The sequence below is a fragment of the Triticum dicoccoides genome, chromosome 7B (assembly GCF_002162155.2).
Source record: "Triticum dicoccoides isolate Atlit2015 ecotype Zavitan chromosome 7B, WEW_v2.0, whole genome shotgun sequence".
NCBI lineage: Eukaryota > Viridiplantae > Streptophyta > Magnoliopsida > Poales > Poaceae > Triticum > Triticum dicoccoides.
Genome location: NC_041393.1, coordinates 80,468,902 through 80,488,372, shown reverse-complemented (window position 1 = coordinate 80,488,372; position 19,471 = coordinate 80,468,902). Strand labels below are relative to the sequence as shown.

Here is a 19,471-nt window from a genome sequence, read left to right as displayed (position 1 = left end):
AAAAATCCTACCGAGTGGTGAGTCTGCCTCTCACTCAGGGGCTTAGCTGCAGTCCAGTACTCGCCTAAGTAATAAAAAGTCCTCCCTAACGGCATCTCCCGGAGGTTGCACCGTCAAGAAGAAGGACGAGATTGTGGTGAGCAGCACTCACCTAAGTTCGAAAAATCCTACCGAATGGTGAGTGACCCTCCCACTCGGGGGCTTAGCCGCAGCCCAGTGCTCGCCTAAGTTTGAAAAATCCTACCGAGTGGTGAGCAACCCTCCCACTCGGGGGCTTAGTTGCAGCCCAGCGCTCGCCTAAGTATTGAAAAATCCTATCGAGTGGTGAGCGACCCTCCCACTCGGATGCTTAGCTGCAGCCCAGCGCTCGCCTAAGTTCGAAAAATCTTACCGAGTGGTGGGTGAGGCTGCGGGTTGCCCACGCCCCTCCCCCCGGGGGTTGCACCGTCAAGAAGAAGGACGAGATTGTGTGCACCCAACGATTGGCCCCTCGCTAATGACAGGAACGTCAAGACCATTGCTGAGTACCTCGCTGATGAGCTGATCAATACTACCAAGGGCTCATCAACAGGTCGACTGCTGACCCTTCTTCAGCACCTGCATTAAACGATGAGAAACCGACCCAAGTGAAGAACAGACTTCACTCGAAGGCAAACCCAACATATTCAAAGATAAACCCAGAGTTTCCTGACCGCAGATTAAAAGTACTCGGGCATCAGGCCCGAAGGAGTTTTAATGGTTACAAAATTACTCGGCATCCCGAAGCAAATAAAGGTGAAGCATAAAGTTTTTTCAATCACTCGGTGGGAGAAGGACTGGCCGGGTCACAGAAGCTGTCAGGTCAATGCTGTCGGCAATGCGAGTGGCTGCCTCGAGGAAGGTGTCCATGAAGTCCTGGAAAGAATGCTTCTTAGTATTCGCCACCTTGAGGGCCGCCAGCTTCTCGTCTTTAGCCTCCTTGCAGTGCACGCGAATAAGGGCAAGGCGACGTCGGTGCCACAACAGGCAGAAGACTTCTTCCACTCTTGCACTCAGTCAGGAATTTGGTTGAGTCGAGTCATTAGCGACTCGAGACTTTGAGGGAGTTCTGCCTGAGGCCAGAGTTCGGCGTCCACTCGGGCCATCGCGACCTTCAGCCAAGCCAGATAGTCGACTGCACTGTCCAAGCGTGATTCCAGTCGAAGCAAGTTCATCGCAACTTCGTCTTTCATGGGACAGTTGATGGGGTCGAGACCTGTCTCGACCCGTCCAGTTTCAGCTTCAAAGTCCTGACAGAGTTCTGTTCCATCACAACAAACAATAAGTCGACAGTATTGCAAATCTCAGTCGACGATAGTTATCTAACTGAGCAGTCATACCTTCAAGCTTCAAGACAAGCTTTGCCGCGAGTTGTTCCAAATGGGACTCTAGTTTGCCCGTCTTGGCCCTGAGACTGTCGACTTCAGTGGTCAGGTTCTCCTTGTCCTTTCTCAGTTGCTTGACCTCCCGATTGGCGTCCGAGATGGCAGTCTTCAGCTTTGCGTTCTCCTTCTCTAATTTGCCGACTGAAGCCAGCTTCTGGTCTGCAAGCTTCGTCTTCTCGCGTGCTTCCTTCTGAGTGGCTGCCAGATCTAGGTCCTTCTGCTCCAAAGCCTCCTTCATCCTCTCTAAAGAAACAACACTCTTCAGACAAGACTGAACTTGGCGGTTTTCACTAGCACATCTTCTTATGTGAAGTCACTCGACTCTAAGAGATTGAATGAAAAACAGTGGAAAGTCTACTAAGCAGATGGTCGAATGGTTACCTCCCATGATAGCCGTCTCTTCCTGGGCAGTCTTCAGATTCTTCTTGGTAAGTTCAAGGTCGAGTTCGACACTGATATGCTTCTTCTTTAACTCCGAAAGATGAGCTCCAAGAACAAGACCTCTACAGTCAGCAAAAGTGACATGTCAGTCGACACAAATAAACGGCACCGACGGGGAAAGGCTACTCTAAGACTACTGTCTAATCAAATATCCAACAAGTAATCTCGGGGACTACACCTAGTGGGTGCACTTAGCGTGCCCCCACTGGTTCGGATCAATACTCAACAGGGTCTGCCCAGCGTGAGTTCAAAAAAAGAGATACATTCTAAGACCTCAGTCGACTGCTAGCAGTCGACCGTGGTCTCGGGGACTACACCCAGTGGTGCACTTAGCGCGCCCCCACTGGTTCGGATCAATACTCAGCAGGGTCTGCCCAGCGTGAGTTCAGACAGTCTACTAAGATTCTACTCAAGTTGAGTAGAATGGAAATTTTCAAAGCTATAAGCAAAGAAACACCCCAGTGGGTGATCAGATACAAGATAACATTCGAAAGTTCAGTCGGAGTCTTGCTGACCTGAACATTGGCCTGAAGGGCAGTACTGGCGTTGTAAGCCACTTGGCTGGCCTCATGCACCACCTTCACATGCTCCATGACAAGGTTCACTTGGCGCAGAGCTTCCCTAGCGGCACTCGGCGAATCATCCGGAGTCTGATACGCAACAAAAAGTGATGGCTGCAAAGCATCCGAGGTAGTCGCTGGGTCGGAGGCGTGGAGCTGCACTGGAGCAGTAGGAGTCGGTGCGGTCGAGCCCGCCAGACGATCAGTCATCAGCGGGCTGGTGAACGTGACGCTGGTCCGAATAGGCTCTCCAGAGCGTTCGACCACCGCCTCGAGCGTCGGCATCGACTGAGGAATCTGAACCTCAAGCCTCCTCTTGCCAGCACTCCCACTCCTCCTCTTCCTCTCCTATAGAGGCACTTCTTCTTCGTCATCAGGGAGCACAACAACTTCTTGCGGAACTGCAGAAAAGGATAAAATGTCAGAAACTCTATCTATTGACAGTCTACACGACTCAACGAAGCTTGGCTGATCAGACTTACCGACTCGTGAGGTGGCTTCTTCGTCTCCTGGTGCCTTGTCGATGTCCAGATCAATAGCAGCGAAGGTGGGGCTGGAATGACACATGAGTTAGTGGGTCAGCACAAGAAACAGGGACGTCCATCTTGATCCGTGGCAGTGTCTTCCGAGCCTTGGGGGGAGCGACCTTAGGCTGCTTGGCCACCTTCTCCGTTGGCTCCGGAGTCGACGTCCCAGTGCGCTTCTGAGTAGTGGCACTCGGAGCCACACTTTTCCCACGCCCGCTAGACAGATCATGCTACTGCTTGGATCGACGTTCAGGACGGGGCGGCGAGTCGACCTCTTCCTCATCGTCTGACTCCTCGCTCTCCTCCTCTTCTTCCGGGGACTCCCACTCACCACTCTCCTCGGCACTAGCCTCTCCCTCCTGGTCCTGTGCCAAAGCCTGTTCGCTGTTGGGCATTGAATGCATCTCAGTAAATACCTGCAGAATAAATCGGTCGAGTCAGAGTCAGTCGACATCAAGTACAGTCAGAGCGCGACCAGGAAGCAGTCGGAAAAAATATACCTTGTTAGGCGGGTTCCCGTCGCTGAAGGGGACGACTCGCCTGGATCCTCTGGGGTTGTCCTGGTTGCCTGTGATACTCCTCAGCCACAAGGCTACAGTTTCAGACAGCACTTCTTCTAGATGGACCCGAGCGGTGTCGTCCGGTCCGGAATACAGCCACATCGGGTGATCACGAGCCTGGAGAGGCTGAATGCGTCGACTGAGGAACACCTCCAGCAGATCCAGACCCGTAACGCCCTCATTGATGAGCTGAACCACCCTATCCACCAACATCCTCGTCTCCATGGTCTCATCAGCGATCACTTTAAGTGGAGTAGGGGTCTGAACACGGTCAAACGAGAAGTGGGGAAGACCAGTCGACTGACCTGGAGCTGCGACGTCCTGGCAATAGAACCAGGTCGACTGCCAGCCTCTAACGGAGTCAGGGAGAGTCATGGCAGGAAAGGCACTCCTATTCCTCTTTTGGGTAGCTAAGCACCCACACATCTGGATGACATGGGTTTTCGAGTCACTCGACTTCGCCTTTTTTACAGACTGCGAACGAATGGTGAAGATGTGTTTGAAGAGACCCCAATGCGGTCGACATCCTAAGAAGTTCTCGCACATCGATACAAACGCAGCTAAATACGTGATGGTGTTGGGAGAGAAATGGTGGAGTTGAGCACCGAAAAAGTTCAGGAACCCCCGGAAGAAAGGATGCGGAGGAAGCGAAAAGCCGCGGTCGACGTGGGTGGCGAGCAGAACGCACTCACCCGGTTGAGGCTGGGGACTCATCTCCCCCTCCAGCAGCCTTGCTGCTCCCTTGGCGATTAACCCAGACTCCGCCAGCTCGTCCAGATCTGCATGCCGAATCGAAGACCGGATCCAATCGCCCTGGATCTAGCCCGGCGGTAGCCTCGCGCGCGACGATGACCCGCGTTGCTGCTTCTTGCCCTTCGCCGCCCCCGTCGCCTTCTTAGCGCGCTCCAACGCCTCCGTTTTGTCCTTCACCATGGCGTGGGAGCAGCAGCTGTCGGTGTCAAAACCGGCGGATCTCGGGTAGGGGGTCCCAAGCAGTGTGTCTTAGGATCAATGGTAACATGAACACGGGATTTTACCCAGCTTCGGGCTCTCTTGATGAGATAATACCCTACATGCTGCTTGATTGACTATAATGAATATAGATGTTACAAGAGTTGATCTACCTCGAGATCATATGTTGTGGTCTAAACCCTAGAGGTATGATGAGTAATGTCATAATAATGATCCTCTATCGACTAGCCTAGCCTCGGTTTATATAATGTACCAGAGGCCTAGGATAACAAGAGTCCTAGCCGAATACGCCATTAGGGGAGGAGTCCTTGTCTTGATCACCAAGTCTTGTGAAATCTTCCTTGTATGCGGCAACTGTCTGAACTGGCCCATGAGTATATGGCCATGGGGGTCCTCGGTCCAATCTAACTGATCGGGGGACGACGTGGTGAGTACCCCCTAGTCCAGGACACCGTCAGTAGCCCCCTGAACTAGTCTTCAAGTTGGGGACGCTCCTTGATTCTTCCAAACTGTTCTTCATCTTCGGTCGTCGGTCTTGAAAACTGGTTCAACAAATCTTCTCATCTTCGATCTTGAGGATCGCAAAGTAAATCCGAAGAGTTTATATGTCGGGTATCCGAGGAGCCCCTTTAAGTTTCCGGCCTTTATCAATGCCTTATTATCATTATGCCGCACTTCAGGTTTGAAGTTATTCCCGGGCAGCAGCGTCCTCTTGCGTCCGAGCTCCAACGCCGGATTGCATTCGAGGTATCTTTTGCAGCCAAGCACCAACGCCGAACTGCTTCCGAGCTCCAACGCCAGAATATATCCAAGCTCTAATGCCGGACTGTGTCCAAGCTCCAACGCCGAACTGTATCCGAGCTCCAACACCGGACTATATCCGAGATGTCATAGATCATCTGGGTTCAAAAAGTTGAAGGAGTTTAGCGGAGCTTAATGCCGGAAATGCCCTCTATGGAGCCAGCCACTGGAGCCCGAGCTTAATGTCGGACTGCTTCCGAGGTGGTGCACCACCCCTGTCTGCGGGCTGATTTTTTGATTGGTGCAATTTATTCTCTACTGAGATATATAGCTAGTAGCCCTCAAGGTATGTGCGTCGGTCTAAAACCCGAGATGCACCTGAAGGAAAACATGAAACCGCTGATCCTAGTTGCCCCTGAGACTCAGGTCGATGTGCGAAATCAGCCTGAGGATCAATTCCTAGCTCGGCATCATACATAGGAATAGAAACGTGGTGTGCAAAGTCTTCGAGACTCAGGTTGGGTGCGGCCGACCATCCTGAGGATAATAATCTCCTCGAAAACTATACTGCACTTTAAATTTTCTGCATTGGATTGTCAATGCAGTAGCCCCCGAGACACTGGTCGGGTGGCGACACTAGATCAGGGGATCGATGTACCCCTTTAATATTTGTAAATAATAAGCACGAAGCCCAGTAGCCCCCGAGCCTTAATGTGGGCACGGGTGGCCGAATTAAGGATTGATATCCAAAGTAAAATCACAAATTATGTGTAATGATTCTATGTATCCAAGTACTCTACATCACTAATGCTCGGATCAGCATTGTACAGAACTTTGTTGACCGGCCATCGGCTTCAACCTCCTCGGCCAGTAGCCGGGGAGTATTTGTCCCACTTTATGAAGCCTTTATGAGGGCAAAGATTTGTGGCAAACAAGGCAATCCGGCCATGCGGTTTTATAAACAAAGGTACGCAGAGAGACATGTTATATTATTGTTTAACATAAGAAACATCGTCCAAAGAAAATAGTCCCACTATCGGTTCCTTTCTTTGGGTTTTCATGCTAAGCATGATCATGAAACCTCAGCTCCGATCAATGTGGGAGGAAAATACTGAGGATTTTAGTTCAGGAAAAGCTTCCAAACTCTGTGGTCTAGATGAACCCAAATTTTCACTTCCGTTGTGACCGTTTATAATATGAAAGTGGCCCATCGTCGGCTTCTACCCCCTTGTAGATGCTACGCAAGGTGTTTCCGAAATAACAAAACAACCCTTAGCCGACGTCTCGGTGCCCGAAGGCGGTTGTGTTGGTGGAAACAAGGCAATCAGATATGCGGGCTTTACGACTTTCACTTAGTCATAGGAGCTTAAAGTTGGGAGGCCAGCAAGTAGCCCCCCGCTTAGTGTTCGGCGACAACCTAGGTCAAGCCGTAAACACTTCGGCCAATGCTATGAACGGCCCGTCATTTAATATAGCCATCGGATCACTGACCGGTTTATGCTTAATTATGACAGTCAGTTTTCGGCTTTCTCCACCGAGGTGCTTAACCATGCGAGCTGGAAGCACAATCGCAGTGGTTCTCCTTTTGCACACCTAACCGAACAAAGCGGAATGTAGGAGGCAAGCACAGGAGCCGGGCAACCCAACTATCCACCGAAGACACAATTTGAAACCGATGCATATATAGCAATATCCGAGATTTTTTGCCGAATCTCTAAAGGTGTCCGGCGTTGCACTGCGAGACTTATGCGGAAAACACACAAATAGTTGAAAAGTGCCATAGGATTGGAAAACTAACACAAAAACGTCAGTAAAAACTCGACGTCCAAACTAGATTAATTGTTCGGTGCCAATCAGAAAATTGGTCTTAGAGAAAAAATGTGCTTTTGTCGTGCTTTAACATGACACATCCTATCTCAAGACTTCAAGTGGGTCAGCCTACGACTTCAACCTCCTATCCCTAAGGTGGATGAGAGGGAAATCGGGCTATTGACCACACACTTGCGTCGAAAAAAGGAGTGATAGAAAAAAACTTTGCAACGACTAGGAAGAAGAACACTTATTATAAAACAGCTCATAAATTTAAGAGCCCCAAAGTGACATGGGTAAAAAGAATATTATGTATAATGATTGTATGTACCGAAGTACTTATATCATATATGTGTTCACCCGAACTTTATACGTGTGTTAACCGACCGTCGGCTTCTCCCTCTTCGGTCGAGGACCGAAAAGTGTTATGTACTCCACCTATCAAGAGTATCGACGGTGTTTCCGATAACTAGGCAATCAGGCCATAAGGCTGTAACAGACAAAGCGCGCTCAGGGAACTAATGCTATATTACTAACAAAGTGTAAGAAGCATCTTCGAAGGAAATAGTATCCCCACCGATACCTTTCTTCGGTGCTCATTGTCATTATGAGACTTGTGCCATAGATTTTTTGTACTCATGAGTTCCGCTGTGTGCCGACCATTGTTGAAAACAGTAAGAGCGCTAGCTTTCGGCTTCACCCAATCTGAGGTCCGGCTCGGATGAACCGATTGTGACAATCGCAGAGGTGCTCCCTTTACTCCCTAGCCGAACAATCGGGAACGTAGGGGTAAGCACAGGAGCCAGGCAACCCAACTTGCAAGTCGCTTAAGTCAACATGGTGCATATTGTGGCGTAATACACGAACAAGGAACGAAGCCATACAAGTATAATCATATGCAAGAGGAAAAGCTCCATCAAGGGAGCCCCCAAGTAAACGGGGTATTTGAATATGTGTGTCACAAACAAAGTTTGGACAGGGAAGTTTTTCACAAGCAACTTTTTGCCAAAAAAGTATAATGCTTGTTCAAACCGAACAAAATTTAATACTGAAAGTTTTTGGGCATGAAAGCAACTTAGCTGGTTGATATGTTCGGCATTGATGACGTGGTCCGAGCTTGATGTGGGACAAGGTTCCAGCCCCCAGGCTGTTCCCAAGGCGGCCGAGCAGAGAGTCCGGCACTCCGAGAAGATGAAGCCCCTAGTCCAGCCGCGGTAATGGAGCTCGGCGCGCCAAGGCGACAACACGGCTCAGTCTTAGTCAATTGGCTGCACAGATAAAATAGTGCAAACCAAAAGAAATGACAAATAAAGATAATAATGTGAAAAAAATTCTTCTACTTGTTTAATACAAGTGAAGTAAATAATGAAAGAGATATGACCTGAGCGTCGAGGTCAGTGTTGATGCAGGGCGTCGGCGTGACGCAATGAAGGCATGACAAAGCCCGAATTCACAGGTCGGTCCGAGTTTCGGATACGGCGTTCGCCGAACTAGCACCGAAACTGATTGAACCACCTCGCAACCATCATTAATGCGGCCACCATTTGATAAACCTGTGTATAGATGATGGAACAAAGCAGAGTAATAATTCTTTGGGAAAAATAAACCCGAACAAGCAAAAATCGCTAGGATTAATAGCACCTGGTTTATTTGTTGTAGTGGTTCGAAGAAAGGTTACTCCCAAAATTGGGACTCGATCCTCACACCCATTGCCTGATGGGTGATGAAGCGATGGCACGGCGATCCTGGCAAAGGTTGGCTCGCCCCGGCGAAGCCCGTGGTCCAGCTAATGTGATGAAGCTGGTCGGCTGGTGACGCCGAAGTCTCTGAAGTAAGTTGATGAAGAGATGGCGAAGTACTCGGTCTAGCCGAGGTGATGGAGCAAGTCGATAAGGAGACGTTGCAGATGCCGTGTCAGACGGGGTGTTGAAGTAGTTCGGCGTGATGGACATCGGCTTGAAGAAGCAACAGTGCGGCTATGCCGAGGCAGGTCGTAACTTGTGATGCGGTCAATGTTGGCTTGATGAAGTGACCGTGCGGCGATGCCGATGTGCCCGCTCCGTGTAATCTGTGGGGCGGAGATGTTGGTGACGATTTATCCTCCGCGATGCCGAACTATTGTTCGGCTGGCCGAGATGATGACCCGAAGAAGTTGAGCTCGGCTCAACAAAGCGACAACATGTCTAACGCAGGTCGGCCGCCGTGGAGTGATGTTGTTGAGCTGGTTTAACACCGGCGCGATGGTGAAGTTCGTATTGTAAGAATACTTTTAATACTAGTGGGATGTGTTTGAGAATAAAACACAATACCCCATATGAAAAACGTCCTTAAAACAGGATGTCCGAAATCCCATTCGCAAAGAAGAAGAACTTGGGTCGGATTCTTTCTTGCGCAGAAAACAGATCCGAAAAGTGATGCACTAATCGGAAGGTTCCCGGAGTTTGGACGGTCGGATCGAGCTGAATTTTTGGAAGGTGGTAGATATGGGAACTCCACAGCCGATCAACGGTTGGGTCTTCCAAAGGACGTCCGAGCTAGATGCTGGACACCCCGCTCCAAACTCGTCCGGATTCTCGTCCAGATTCAACAGGGCTCCGGTATATCGGAGATTGCCGGAGATTCCTCCATCAGAACTCGATGAAATTTTTGCAGGGTTGTTCTAGACTTAATTCCGCATAATTCTGCCGAAACAATCGTTTAGGCAACACTCGAGGAGGCGGTGGCGGCGGATACAAGTTTGCTGTCCAGAAAAACATCACAGTCGCCTGAGGGCAATGTTGAAGTTGAGCCCCCGAGCTCCATGGATGACTCCTCCATGATCTTGATAGAGATCGGAGTTGATGTTGATGGAGGCCCTCATTCGAACATGACGATCGGAGGTAGGGAGCAGTCCTCGGTCAAGCCCAGGTGACCAGTCGAGCTGGTGACGAAGAAGCCGACGTCGCAGTTGACCTGCAGTCGAGCCATTGATCCTGTTGCCGATCACACAGCGGAACTCTCAATGAAAGCACCAATGTCGGTGTCAAAACCGGCGGATCTCGGGTAGGGGGTCCCAAGCAGTGTGTCTTAGGATCAATGGTAACATGAACATTGGATTTTACCTAGCTTCGGGCTCTCTTGATGAGATAATACCCTACATGCTGCTTGATTGACTATAATGAATATAGGGGTTACAAGAGTTGGTCTACCTTGAGATCATATGTTGTGGTCTAAACCATAGAGGTATGATGAGTAATGTCATAATAATGATCCTCTATCGACTAGCCTAGCCTCGGTTTATATAATGTACTAGAGGCCTAGGATAACAAGAGTCCTAGCCGAATACGCCGGTGGGGGAGGAGTCCTTGTCTTGATCACCAAGTCTTGTGAAATCTTCCTTGTATGTGGCAACTGTCCAAACTGGCCCATGAGTATACGGCCATGGGGGTCCTCGGCCCAATCTAACTAATCAGGGGACGACGTGGTGAGTACCCCCTAGTCCAGGACACCATCAGTGGCGTCGAGAGCGGAGGCGCTGGGAGCGGTGGAGGAATAAAGGAGAAAGAAGGAGGAACAGGCATGCACAGTGCAAGCGCCTCGGTCCCGTCACCTTATAAAGGGCCACTTCCGAGTGACTAACACGTGCACCCAGGCAATCCCATCAAATCCTCCAACAGTTGCGCGCAGCGTACGTGGCGAAAAAGGTAGCATGGTAATCGAGGCATTGCTACTTATCTGAGCCGCCTGTTTTGGCACTCTCCGGCCTGCGCGCTTATCCAAAAATTCGTATCCCGCGAAATCTGGGATGCGCCGCAGACAATCATGCCCAAGATCTCGCGCTCTAACACAACACTCGACGCTTGATGTCACCAGTTCTGTCGACGGCTTATTGAATGGATCAAGGCGACTGAGTCAACACCAAAATACCGACGCAGGCGTTTAGATTTGCAGAAAGCACTCGTGAATGCCCGAAGCTTGGAGCAGGTTCAACTTCAATCTACTTTCCACTCGCACCTTAATCCATTCGGGGGCTACTGACGACGATATAGACCTGGGGTAGGGTCATATGCCCGACCTATACGTCCTACCCAAGTACACTACCCCAGAAGATAAAAAGACCAAGAGTCAACAGAAGAACACCAGTCGAGTACATCGAGTGCAATCCACTCGACAATAAAATCACTCGACGGTCACCCCCTACCGTCACTCAACGATATGGGGAGTCACTCGACTATAGAAAAGATCAGGAGTCGGAAGAGCATGCAATGGCCGGACATTCACTCCTAAGTCTTTATGAGCATTAAGAGTACTTAAGACTGGCATTACCAGTAACGCCCCTTACTTTATGTACATTAAGCCCCTTGTAATGGAGGCGGGCTAGGGTCTTGGCGCACTCTATATAAGCCGCCACCCTCCTCTGGGACAAGGGTTCGCACCCCCTGTAATTCAACACACACAATCCAATCGACCGCCTCCGGGCACCGAGACGTAGGGCTATTACTTCCTCCGAGAAGGGCCTGAACTCGTAAACCTCGTGTGTACACCTTCATCATACCTAAGATCTTGCCTCTCCATACCTACCCCCCTTTCTACTGTTAGTCTTAGGACCACGACAAGGGGTCCTCCTCCATGTTGTCAAAACTGCGGCCGCGGGATTGGGACTGCGATTGCGATTGCGCAGCACGTAGCAGGCCACAGCGGAAGCAACACCTTTATTTTGGTGCTGGATGACTCGACGAGCGGCTACAACATGTACAAGCTTGACGCCGACGACATCTCGGACGACTCAGGAAGAGCAGGAGAGCGTGAGCTTCCCGAGCCCGCTGCCGTCCGGATGAACTCGCCGGTGTGCGCCCCATGGACTTCGCCGCTCTGGGCGCCGGCATCTTCGCCACACCTGATCCATGTTATTACCACTCCGGCGACCGCAATTATGCTCCCCCAACCATCGTCTACAACACTAGGACCGCTGCCGTGGCCGTAGTCCGGCCCCTTCCATATGGGGTCCCTGCCTTGAGGACCACCATGGCTGCCTGTGGAAAGCTATACGCCTTAACAAATCAGGTGCTCAGCTTGCAGGCCCTGTTGTGGGCTCCCATCGACGGTAGATGGAACGATCAAGAGAGGGATTGGATATGGAACACCGTGCCATCACCGCCCCCGTGCACCGGGATGGATGTCGTCGCCTACGCTTTGCACCTGGACGGACGCACCATCTTCATGTCCACCGCCTCCGTTACCCATTGCTTGTGTTAGACTTAGAGATATATTTGTTTGTAATCTCAACTACTTATATCTTCCTCTCCCTTGTAACCTACTATCTCTTATCCGACCGAATCCAAGCGATTGGTAGAAGACTTGTAAACCACGGCAGGGGTGATTCCTGCCCTCGATCAATAAAACCCCGTGGCTCCTCTACAGAGGAGTAGGAAGGCTTCCACAAAATACATCTTACATGGTATACAGAGCCACGCCTCTTCCTATCGTCTAGCGAACCAGAAACCCTAACACCCTTCCATCGCCATGGCTATGAGCTCAAGCGCCGTCGGCCTCAACCTAGGTGCTCCACCAACAGAGAAGCTCGCAAGGGGGAACTACCTCCTATGGAAGGCGCAGGTCATGCCGGCACTGCGAGGCACGCAAGTGACCGGCCTCCTAGACGGCAGCGACGCCGCACCGCCAAAGACCACAGAAGTCACCAAGGCGGACAAAACCACGGCCATAAAGCCCAATCCTCTGTATGGTCCGTGGTTGTCGAAGGATCAGCAGGTTCTGAGCTACCTGCTGAACTCTCTCACTCAGGAAATCCTGGCGCAAGTCATCGATAAGGACAATATCTTTGATCTCTGGACTCTCTTACCACTTTATTCGCCGTGCAGTCACAATCCCGCATAACCAATCTACGGATGGCCATCTCCAACACCAAGAAAGGAAACATGTCAAGCAACACTTTCATCGCCAAGATGAAAAGCCTCGGGGACGAGCTAGCTGCGGTTGGGCGTCCTGTAACCGATCTGGAGATGATGGACTACATTCTTGCTGGCCTTGATCGGGACTATGATCCCATCATGGCAGCAGTCGGCGCCATCAAGAACTCCATCATCGTCGACAACCTCTTCGCGTAGATCGCTGCGTTTGATCAGCTGATGGAGATGTTGGGCGATGGTCCAGCAGGATTCCGCTCCTCTGCCAACACCGTCTACAGAGAGCGCGGGCAGTCCCACGGCAGGGGAGGCCGTGGCCGAAGCAATATAGGAGGACGTGGTCGAGGAAACCGCTCCTCTCCTTCCCCGAGTCGTGGGGGTGGCGGTGGCTGTCATCAGCAACGGTATCGCCCTCAACCACAACAATAGCAACAGCAAGAAGGCGACTACCCTGAATGCCAAATCTGCTACAAGTTCCATGCTGGTGGAGATAGAGCCTGTTGGCATCGGTATGATGATGATCATGAAGAGAAGAAAGAAGCCAACCTCGTCACCAACAATTATGGCATCAACACCAACTGGTATGCTGACTCCGGCGCCACTGAGCATATCACGGGGGAGCTCGACAAGCTGACGATGCGGGAAAGGTACCACGGCGGTGATCAGATACACACGGCAAGTGGAACTGGTATGGACATTACTCATGTTGGAAATTCAATTGTCAAAACCCCCGTTAAAGATCTACATCTTAACAATGTCTTACATGTTCCACATGCCTCCAAAAATCTTGTTTCTGTTCATCGTTTTGCCCTTGACAACAATGTTCTCATAATATTTTATCCTCACTCTTTTGTGATCAAGGACTTGGCAACGAGGAGGGTCATCCTTAGAGGAAAGTGTGAGGGAGGCCTATATCCACTCATATCATCTTCATCTCCATCATGGTCAAATAAACAAGCATGGAGTGTCACCAAACCTTCCTCGGCAAGGTGGCATAGTCGTCTGGGTCATCCCTCTTCAGTTATAGTTCAACATGTCCTTAGCAAGAATAATCTCCCTTATGAGTCTAGCGTTGAGTCGATTTGTGATGCTTGCCAGCAAGCGAAGAGTCACCAATTACCTTATCCTATATCAACAAGTGTTTCTACAGCTCCTTTGCAGCTTATTCTCTCAGATGTATGGGGACCAGCTCCCACATCAGTTGGTAGATTCTCATACTATGTTAGCTTCATTGATGATTATATCAAGTTCACCTGGATCTATTTGTTAAAGAAACGATCTGATGTTTTCCAAATTTTTACCAACTTCCAAAATCTTGTTGAACGCCAACTAGACTCAAAAATTCTTGCCATGCAAACCGACTGGGGTGGTGAGTATGAGAAGCTAAATTCTTTTTTTTCAAAAAATTGGAATCTCTCACCATGTCTCTTGTCCCCATGCTCATCAGCAAAACGGGTCGACTAAACGTAAACATCATCATGTTGTTGAGGTAGGATTAGCACTCCTAGCCAATGCTTCCATGCCCCTAAAATTCTAGGATGAAGCTTTCCTCACCGCCACATATCTCATAAATATTCGACCCAGTAAAGTCATCAAATTCGAAAGTCCCATCACACGTTTGTTTGGAACCAAACCAGACTTCAAATCTCTATGAGTCTTTGGTTGTGCATGTTGGCCGAACCTAAGACCGTACAACACACGCAAACTTGCGTTTCGTTCAAAAAAAGTGTGTTTTGGGGCGATAGCCCTATGCACAAAGGAGTCAAGTGCCTAGATGTTCCCACAGGCCGAGTTTATATATCTCGAGACGTAGTGTTTGATGAATCAGTTATCCCTTTTGAATCTCTCCATCCCAATGTCGACGCTCTTCTTCGTCAAGAGATTCTACTTCTTCCATCTACACTTCGAGCTTTTGATCACGGGGGAAACAATTGCACAAACCAACATGATGATAATATTCCTGCTGGAACCAGTTCGTGTCTTCCGTGTGTGCATGTACCTGAAGAAAACAGAGTTCAAAATGATCAGAATGCTCAAAATCTCATCCAAAATGAGGCCATATTTCATGTAGAAGAAGAAGATGAAGCTGGCGTAGCGTTCGAGGATGATCTGGCGGCGCCTGCCACCCCTGATCGTCAATCTCCCTCGGATTACGCGCGAATATCCTCGTCGGATCACGAACCGGTCGGCCTGGAGAGCCAGGCGCGAGCGAGCCATCCCGCAGCCGCCACGTCCTCACGCGGAGGATCCCCCTCAAGCGGCCCGCGCATGCAGCCAATCACTGCGAGGCGTGGCGAGCACATGCAGCCGGAAGGCCCACCCGGCGCAGTTGGCGCGGGATCAACTGCGGCAATAGGTGGTGCAGCTGTGGAAGAACATACCACACCTGTGACCGCTGGATCTGGTGCGGCAACGCCTGCCTCTTCTCCAGGATCCTCTGCAACTAGCGAATTTGTGCGCCCGCGTGTACAACAGCAACCAACCACATCCAGAGTCACAACTCGACTACAAAAAGGTATCAGAAATCCAAAAATAAGAACTGATGGCACTATATCGTATTGTATGTTGTGCATTTTAGGAGAGCCAACAAAACTAGATGATGCATTTGGAGATCAAAAGTGGAAAAAGGCTATGGATGAGGAGTATATGTCCCTGATGAAAAACAAGACATGGCATTTGGTACCATATCAGAAAGGTAAAAACATCATTGATTGTAAATGGGTGTATAGGATCAAGAAAAAGGCAGATGGCTCCATTGATAGGTATAAAGCACGTCTTGTTGCTAAAGGCTTTAAGCAGCGTTATGGTATTGATTATGAGGATACATTTAGTCCTGTGGTAAAAGCTGCAACCATAAGACTTGTGCTGGCTATTGCTGTGTCTAGGGGATGGAGCTTGAGACAGCTAGACGTAAAGAACGTGTTTTTGCATGGTGTTCTGGAAGAGGAGGTCTACATGAGGCAACCACCAGGTTATGAAAGCAAGCAAAAACCACATTATGTATGCAAGCTTGATAAAGCTCTATATGGCTTGAAACAAGCACCTAGAGCATGGTATTCCAGGTTAAGTATGCAGTTGAAACACCTTGGCTTTATTGCATCAAAAGCTAACACATCTCTCTTCATATGCAATAAGGCAAATACTATCATCTTTGTGCTCATATATGTTGATGATATTATAGTTGCAAGCTCTTCTCAGAATGCTATTGATGCTCTCTTACATGATCTAAGCTCAGAATTTGCTTTAAAGGATCTTGGTGATTTGAGTTTCTTTCTAGGCATTGAAGTTAAGAAAGCTCAGGATGGTATAGTGTTGAAACAGGAAAAATATGCCACTGAACTCTTGGCTCGGATGGGAATGAAGGATTGCAAGCCTTCACCCACACCATTATCTTCATCAGAACAATTGTCATCTTATGAAGGGGAACCACTTAATGAAAAGGAAAGTACTAGATACAGGAGTGTTGTTGGAGCCTTGCAATACTTAACCTTGAGATGACCATATATCTCATTTTCTGTTAACAAAGTATGTCAATACCTACATGCTCCTACTTCTGCTCATTGGACAGCTGTCAAAAGGATCATACGGTATATTAAGCATACTGTAGGTTTGGGGCTATATTTCAAACGTTCCAATTCTACACTTGTTAGTGCTTTTTCTAATGCAGATTGGGCAGGCTGCAGTGATGATAGAAAATCCACAGGAGGGTTTGTTGTTTTCTTTGGTTCTAACCTCATTTCATGGAGTGCCAGGAAACAAGCAACAGTGTCAAGGTCAAGTACTGAAGCCGAGTATAAATCATTGGCAAATGCTACTGCAGAGATTATTTTTGTTGAGTCTTTGCTTGAAGAATTGGGTGTAAAGCAACATCATGCTTCATGTCTATGGTGTGATAACTTGGGTGCTACTTATTTAAGTGTCAATCCTGTTTTTCATGCCAGAACCAAGCACATCGAAATAGACTTTCACTTTGTACGAGAAAGAGTTGCAGAGAAGAAGTTGGAGATACATTTTATTCCTTCCAAAGATCAAGTAGCTGATGGGTTCACCAAAGCTCTACCGTACAAGCCGTTTGAAGCATTCAAGAATAATCTTAATCTAGGATAGGTAGTTCAAATTAAGGGAGGGTGTTAGACTTGGAGATATATTTGATTGTAATCTCAACTACTTATCTGTTCCTCTCCCTTGTAACCTCCTATCTCTTATCCTACCGAATCCAAGCGATCGGTAGAAGACTTGTAAACCACGGCAGGGGTGATTCCTGCCCTCGATCAATAAAACCCCGCGGCTCCTCTACGGAGGAGTAGGAACACTTCCAGAAAATACATCTTACAGCTTGGACACCAGCAATGGCTCGTGGAAGGAGCTCGGGGATTGGGTTCTGCCTTTCAAAGGCCAGACATACTTCGACGCCTACTTGGATGTGTGGGTTGGGAACTTGGGATCTATCACAAGGAGGAAGGATACGTCTGGTGCTGCCTAGTCGCCTCTCGCAGCACTACCGCCGTCCGGCCGCCGGATTGCGGGATGCTCAAGGAGAAGTTGTTCCACCACAACAATGAGGAGATGTGGTGACCGGCGGTCGGTACCTGAAGATCACCCTTAGAGCATCTCCACTGGCCTCCCAAAGAGGCCTCCCAGGGCGCCTTTTTTTAGCACCGGCGGCAAAAAATTGGCCCAGTCGCCCCCCCCCCCCGGTCCTTGTTTACCGTTGGTTTGGGCGAAATAACAGCCGGCGAACTCGAGCCGAACCCAGTTCCCCGGGGGGGCACCTGGGGGCGCCGACCAAAGTGAAAAGGTATGTGGGCCCGCTCTGTCGGCGATAGATAGGCCTTTTCCCGCCGTTTCCCCCTTCCCTCCATTTCCTCATTGCTTCCCCCTTCTGCCCCGCCACTCCCATCATTCTTCTCCCACTACCCGCCATCCGGCCGGCATTGCCGCCGAAGAAGTATTCGGCCACTCACTCCGCCGCAACTGCCGATTCCACCCAGTCGAAACAGAGGAAGCCGAGGGCGCCGCAGGCAAAACCACCGAGCATGTCCAACACCGAGTGGAGGGCGGAGGTTCAGCGCCGGGAGGCTGTCACCACCAACCGGCGGAACAGGCTCAACGCCAAGAAGGCCAGGGACACGGCGGCGGCGGTGGAGCAGGCAGAGGCGTCTCACGTGGGGATGATGAATCCGCCCGGCCATGCCCCGCAAGCTATGTGGAGAGCCAACAGAGCGTCCCGTCGCTGTTAAACTTCTCGGCGCCGCCCTGGGGGTACGCACCCTCGCCTGGCTACTCCGACGGCGACGTGCGTGATGGATTCAACTCCAACATCACGTTCCCACATGGCGCGTCGCCGCGTGCCCACCCTCCGATCTGAACCCCAACCAGCGCACTCCCTCGCCCGCGTTCGCCGGCCTCCACGCCCAGTACAACTACTCGCCACCGGCGTACTCAGCCTCGTCGACGCCGCCTTTGCGCCGGGGAGCCCAAACCTTCTCACAAGCCTCGGCGCCACATTTCGGCAACCCCAGCGCGACCGAGGCCGACCTGGACAAGATCATCACTAGCGGCTCGGTCGCCGCCGTCTCCTACCCCGGGTTCCATGCGCTAGACGACACAATGGATACCGCCGTCGACATGGACGAGGAGCTCGATGATGCTGAGGAGGAGGATGAGGAGAAGGAGGAGGAGATGGAGCCAGCACCAGCGCAGGCGAGGAAAGGGGGAAAGAAGAAGCAGGAGGGCAATGCCAGGACAGGCGAGCCGCGCGTCAAGTGGACGTCCAAAGAAGACGATTGACTCGCCGAAACATGGAAGACCACATCGAACCGATCACCGGCGTGAACCAAAACGTCGGTGCGTACTGGAGACAGATCAAGTTGGTGTTCGATGAGCGCAAGCTGGTCGACCCCTACTTCGCCACCATCCACATGCAGCGCGGCGAAAAGCCATGGCAAACCATTGGGCGATCATCCAGGCGGCCTGCAAAAAATGGCATGGGATCATTGAGGAGATCGCGGCTCGCCTAGAAAGCGGCTCGCCTAGAAAGCGGCGCCAACGTCGAGGGTTAGGTATATCCAGCCGCAGGCTCACTTCTTTCGCCGTGCACGTCGTCGACACTTGTTCTTTTGCTACGCAGATGGTCCGGATGTTCAACATGTACCGCCGGGACAGCAACGACCAAGAGTTCAAGTTCCTTCACGTGTTTTCCTGGATCAAGTCATGCGAGAAGTGGAGGGATGTCCGGCTCACCCTCGCCAAGGCCAAGGAGACCTACAAGCCAGACGCGCCCGCCTCGTACGGGGCGGATGGGCGCCCTGACAGCAACAAAAGAGCTCAGACGGCGAGGAACGCAACACCAGCTACCGAACAGCTTCAATCATCGATCGAGCAGTGCATCACCGACACCAAGAGCAGGGCCGCAAGGAGGGAGGAGAAATCCGACGCTCGGTGGTCGGCGTTGATGACGACTAGCGCCATCAAACTCGACCTACTCCGGAAAAACATCGCAGCGAAGAAGAGGAACATCGACCTGGCATTCTTGATGGGGCGGACATGTCGACG

At 50.5% G+C, this 19,471-nt stretch overlaps 1 pseudogene; it reads left to right on the top strand.

Moving 5' to 3' along the window:
- Positions 1-11,742: 11,742 nt before the first annotated feature.
- On the top strand, positions 11,743-17,491 carry LOC119338656 (annotated as a pseudogene).
- Positions 17,492-19,471: the final 1,980 nt, after the last annotated feature.